The following is a 6553-nucleotide window of genomic DNA, read 5'->3' as shown; positions in this document are numbered from 1 at the left end:
AAAATGAGGAGCTGATACTAAGGGTTCAAGTGGAAAGCAGGTGTTTTGAGAATGATGATGGCAGCATATGTACGGATGTGCAGGATGCAATTGATATATGTATGGATTGTGATGAGAGTTGTATGAGCCCCTAATAAAATGATTAAAAAAATAACGTTATCATTTTAGTAGACAATCTATGCCCCAAAACTTTAAAAGTGTAATGCAAGAGTGAAAACCAAGATTCTTGCCTGTTCTTATCCTCAATCTATCAAGCGTTAAAATTTTTTCCTTATAAAATGATACCAAATGTATGATTTTATGTCTTGCTGTAGACATAACGTATGCCTATGGTAAAATACCCCCATCTATCAAGATGTGCTTTCCAGAGGCAGCCATTGTTACAGTTTCTTATAAATAGGCCTTAGTTTTTATTGTGTAATTAGTCAAGGTTTTATTTCACAGTCCTAATTTTTAGAATAGGTATCTAGCTAAGTTTTGAGGCAAAAATAGGGAGAGATTTGTCCCTATATATTAGGAAAAACACTGTAGAAGTTGTAATAAAACTAAAAGTCGACCAGCTCTTAGTACTTAGAGGTAAGCTTTCATAACAGCTGTCAGAAATGTTTCCTTGAGAATATTTTCTCCTAGGCTATATGAAATTATTGCTAGTTAATGTGTTAGAATAGATGCTTATTTAACATGTATGTGTAATATATCCTTACTGAACATATACATTTAATAAAAGCATAAGAATACATGCTTAAGTAAGCATAAAATCATATCCTGGTTTTATATGCCTGTATATATATGTTATAGAAAGTGATATAATGTTAAAGGCTTATCACTATCAGAATGAAAGTACCTATTTGAATGTTCCTAATAAGAAAAGGCCACCACTCCTCTGTCAGCTTGTCATACTGTAGTAGTTGCATGTTTCTGTGATGCTAGAAGCTGTGCTATTAGTATTTCAAATACCAGCAGGGACACCATGGTAAACAGGTTTCTGCAGAGCTTCCAGACTAAGAACAGATTAGGAAAAAAGAAAGCTGTCCACTTCAAAGGAATTAGTCACTGAAAAGCTTATGAATAGCAGTGGGGCATTGTCTGATACAGTGTCTATGGTAGTCCAATGATTTTATGTCAACTAGACACTCCTGGCTAGGGGTGGAGTTAAGCCTGTCAATCAAGTGGTAGCTTAAGAACATCTCCTTGGCTTTTTGTATGAGAGTGAGGGAATCTGGGAACTGTCTCTTTCTCTGATACTTCACTTTACTCCTCAATAAGACTTCATGGGGACACAGTGTCTGTCTCCAGGGCTATATTGGCCACCGAATACTGAGGTCAGTCAGCACCCTGCCATGCTTCCACTGACTGGATCCACATGACTCTGCTTTCGCCAGCCTGTGATATTCCTGCTTCATTTTTTTGTATCACTGGCCTGCAGCTATGAGTCTAAATAGGGCCCTAGCAGGGACGTATGGACTTGAGTTGGACTGGGCTGGGATGTCTTCTTGATATATAAAGTTATTTCATATATATATATGTATATATGCATAAACTAGATTTGTTTGGACAGACAGCCTGGTACCAGTAAAATAAGCCTCTTAGTTGGAAGGCACTAAATATATGATAGGTGAAGAGATGCATCCTCAAAGTAATATCAATCCATGTTAATTAATGACATGGATTAAGCAAACAAACAAACTAACCTTAATTAACTGTCATCAAGTAGTTTCAGATTCATAGTGAACCCGTAGGCAGGATATAACTGCCCTTGTGAGTTGCTGAGACTGTGGCATTTTATGGGCCCCCATCATTTGGGGGGGCTCATTTTATGAGCCCCAATCTCTCTCTTGTGGAGTGCTGATGGTGGTTTCAAACACCTACAAGGAAGCAGCCCAATAGCGAACCACTGTCCCACCAGGGCACCTGAGCAAATCTTTGAGATCTTCATTTGCTGATTGGACATGGCTTAAGAGAAGAAACAACTGAAAACATCTATTAATAATCACTAAGAGGTATGAATCTGAAAAATTGTCAAAAATTAAATGGGACAGATACAGACTGCTCTCTTAGGCATTTGTGAGCTGAAATAGGGTGGTATTAGCCATATGACTGTTCAGCTCAAATTGGCTAATCAGGTGACTGACACATTGAAGAGGAATTACACCACATTCATTATCAAAAAGAACATTTTAAGATCTATCCTAAGTAAAATGCTGTGGGTGATAGGAGGATATCTACACATGTACAAGGAAGCCAATGAATACAACTACTGTCTACATTTACACACCAGCTGCTAAAGCTGGTGATAAAGACATTTAAGTATTCCACTACCTCTTCAGTTGACAATTGATCAAACATATAATCAAGATGCACTGATAATTAAACTCATGGCAATTGGAATGTAAATGTTGGCAACAAAGAGGAAGGAGCAATATTTAGAGAATGTCGACTCGGGGGAGAAGGAAAGCTGGGCCACTGCTGGAAGTTTGTACGTGCAATGCAGTTTTCCTTGGGAATACAGTTTTTTCAACATAATAACACAGAAATCAAATTGACCAAATCAGTTAGAAAATAAAATGGAGAAGTTCAATATCACGGCCAAAATAAGGCTGGGGCTGACTGCAGAATACACCATCAATTACCCATATGCTGAGGCTAAAGAAAATTAAAGCATGCATAGGTGAGTCAAAATGTGACCTGCAATGGAACCTCCCTGGATCTCTGGAGTATTTCAAGAACAGATTTCACAGAGTGAGCAATAAGAAACGAAGACCAGATGAGTTGTGGGCCGACATGAAGAACGTCACATTTGAAGAACGCAATAGGTCAGACTCAGCAACTTACGTTCAACAGTGAGGTAGCTAACGCTCATGGGAAAAATGATGAAGTAAAGGAGTTGAACAGAATGTTTCACAGGGCAGCTTGAGAAAATGAAATAAAGCATTATAATGAAATATGCAAAGATCTGGACTTTAAAAGCTTCAAAAGAAGAACACACTCATCATTTCTCAAACTTAAACAAAGGAGGAAAAACTCAAGCTTTGAGTTTCAATATCAAGATATTCTAAGGGCAACTTCCACCACTTCTTTTGTTAGTTTTTTTAAAAAACATTTTATTAGGGGCTCATACAACTGTTATCGCAATCCATACACACATGAATTGTGTACAGCACATTTGTACATCATTCTCAAAACGTTTTCTCTCCACTTAAACTCCCGACATTAGGTCCTCATTTTTCCCCTCCCTCCCCTTTTGTTAGTTTTAAATCAGGAAAGATTTAAAAATTAGAGAGGTGTGCATCAGGGTTGTATCCTCTTACCATACTTATTCAATCTGCATGCTGAACAAATAATCTGAGAACCTAGATTATATGAATAAGAATGTAGCATCAGATAGTGGGACAAAAGGAAATAGAGGAAAGAACTAGGAGACAAAGGGTATTTATAGAGGTCTAAATATAGGCATGTACATATGTAAATATATTTATATAGGATGGTGGGGGGAATAGATCTATGTGCATATATTTATAGGTTTAGTATTAAGGCAGTAGATGGACATTGGATCTCCACTGAAGTACTTACTCCATGCAAGAACATGTTGTTCTATTAAATTGGCATTCCATGATGCACACCTTACCTACACGATCTCTGAAGAAAAATGTGTGCATAAGAAAATGTGGTGAAGAAAGCTGATGGTGCCCAGCTGTCAAAAGATAGAACATCTGGGGTTTTAAAGGCTTGAAGATAAACAAACGACTATCTAGCTTAGAAACAACAAAGCCCAAATGGAAGAAACACACCAACCCGTATAACCACGAGGTGTCGAAGGAATCAGGTATCAGGCATCAAAGAACAAAAAAATCATATCATTGTAGATGAGGGTGAGTGCAGAGTGGAGACCCAAAGCCCATCTCTAGGCAACTGGACAACCCCTTACTGAAGGGTTGCAGGGAGGACACGAGCCAGTCAGGGTGCAGCGTAGCAACGATGAAACATACAACTTTCCTCTAGTTCTTAAATGCTTCCTCCCCCCACTATCATGATCCCAATTCTACCTTACAAATCTGGCTAGATCAGAGGATGTACACTGGTGCAGATGGGAACTGGAAACACAGGGAATCCAGGACAGATGACCCTTCCAGGACCAGTGATGAGAGTGGTGATACCTGGAGGATGGAGGGAAGGTGGGGGTAGAAGGGGGGAACCGATTACAAGGATCTACATATAATCTCCTTCCTGGGGCATGGACAACAGAAAAGTGGGTGAAGGGAGACATTGGACAGTGTAAGATATGACAAAATGATAATAATTTATGAATTATGAAGGAGTCATGAATTATGAAGGGAGTGGGGAGTGGGAAGGGAAGGGGGGAAATGAGCTGATATTAAGGGCTCAAGTAGAAAGCAAATGTTTTGAGAATGATGATAGCAACAAATGTATAAATGTGCTTGAAACAATGTATGTATGTATGGCTTGTGATAAGAATTATACAAGCCCCCAACAAAATGATTTAAAAATAAAGAAATAAATAAATAAGTCAATCTCAGCTAAACCTGAAAAAAAAAGAATGTAGTATCATGATTGGAGGAAGGCTTATTAACAACCTTCCCTGTGCAGACGACACCACACTGCTTCCTGAAAGTGAGAAGGACTTGAAGCCCTTGCGGATGAAGATCAAGACTTGTAGCCTTCAGTCAATGTAAAATGGACCAACCTCCTCACAACTGGATCAACAGGTGGCTTCATGATAAGTGGAGAAAATATTGAAGTTGACCATCGGTAGTCATGGAAGCAGGAGTCTAGAGATCAGATGAAGCATGTATTAAGTAAATGTATGTATGGATTGTGAAATAAAACAATATAAATAAATAAAATAAAAGTTGCACACACACACACACAAGTAAATCTGCCACACAAGACCTCTTTAGGGTACTGAAAAACAAAACTGTTACTTTGAGGACTAAGGTGAGCCTGAACCAAGCCATGGTATGTTCTATGGCCTCATATGCCTGTGAAAGTTGGACATTGAATAAGGAAGACTGCCAAGGAATTAATGCATTTTAGAACTAAAGGCCCTGAGGATATTGACTGACACAGTGGCTGCAAAAGTTGGTTCAAGCCTAGGGACGATTGTGAGGACGGTGCAGGACCGGGCAGTGTTTCCTTCTGTTGTGCACAGGGTCACTGTGAGTTGGGACTGACCCTACGATACCTCACAACAATATTATGTTCCTGGTTGAAAGATGGGAGGATTTCAGGCATTTTGTTAATGAAAATTAAGGACCATGGTGTTCACTGTGGATGGTAATTCAATGTAAAGATAACTAAAATCCTCACAACTAAACCAACTGACTACATCTTGATAAATGGAGAAAAGACGAAGTTGTCAAAAATTTCATTTTACCTGAATGCATAGTTAATGCTTATGGAATCAGCAGTCAAGAATTCAAATGACATATTATATTGGGAAAAATCTGAGATGAAAAACATCTTTCAGGGGTTAAAGAGGAAAAAATGTCACTTTGAGAACTAAAGTGCTATTGAAAAAGCCATGCTCTTTTTAATTGCCTCATAAGCATGTAAAATCAGGACAATGAATAAGGAAGATCTGAAAAAATTGATGTCCTTAAATGATGGTATTGATGAATGATACTGAAAGCACCATGGACTGCCAGAGGAACAAATCTATCTAATGTTGAAGGCAGGCAACCCAGTGGTCCATAGAGGTGATGATGGAGGGACATGTTATCATGGGAGACCATTCCCTGGGAAAAGAGCATCATGTCTGGTAAAGCAGAGTGCCAGGAGAAAAAGAGGAAGTTGATCAACAAAATGGCCATCACCGGGGTGCAGCATCATGATTGTGAGGGCGGCACTGGACGGGCAGTGTCGTATTTAGTGTTCTATAGAAGGCCACCATGTATGGGAACTGACTTAATGGCACCTAACAACACCAGCGACAACAAAAGGTCAGTTATTAAAGGAAAATTATCTCTATTTGAATATGAAAATAGAAGATTACACATGAATAAAATTCATTAAAGGTAAAATTCAGAGAAGAGAAATGGATAAGCTTCACAAAACCATTTTTGTTCATGTGGTTCTGTTTCCATTAGGAATTTGGGGTGGCAAATTACAGATACTTTAATTAAAATTGAGTCTTGCAGATTATGGAAACACAAGTCCAAAGAAGTATGACCCTCAATTAAAACTTAACAGAGCAACTAAATCAGATCTGCAGATGCGTGCTGGTCCTTCACAGAACTCATGCTGCTGTGAAGCGGATGGTGCATGTCATGCAACATGCTGTTGCAGTAGGGTGATACACAGTTTTCATATTTAGCTTTGAATAGACTTAGTTGAATGAATGTAGTACAATACAGAGAACACTTTGGAAATGAGACTTTTGAGGATCAAAGATTTTGTGCTTAATACCAACACCACACATTAAGAATGAGATGAGTCACTTAGGGTTCAGTATAACAACAATGAAACCCACAACCCTCCTCTAGTTCTTAAACACTTCCTCCCCCCAACTATCAGGACCCCAATTCTGCCTTGCAGA

Source organism: Echinops telfairi, unplaced genomic scaffold (genome assembly GCF_000313985.2).
Source record: "Echinops telfairi isolate 266 unplaced genomic scaffold, ASM31398v2 ScPeMD7_7468;HRSCAF=8506_0, whole genome shotgun sequence".
NCBI classification, from domain to species: domain Eukaryota; kingdom Metazoa; phylum Chordata; class Mammalia; order Afrosoricida; family Tenrecidae; genus Echinops; species Echinops telfairi.
The sequence above is the reverse complement of the archived record's forward strand: the minus strand, read 5'-3'. Positions refer to the sequence as shown.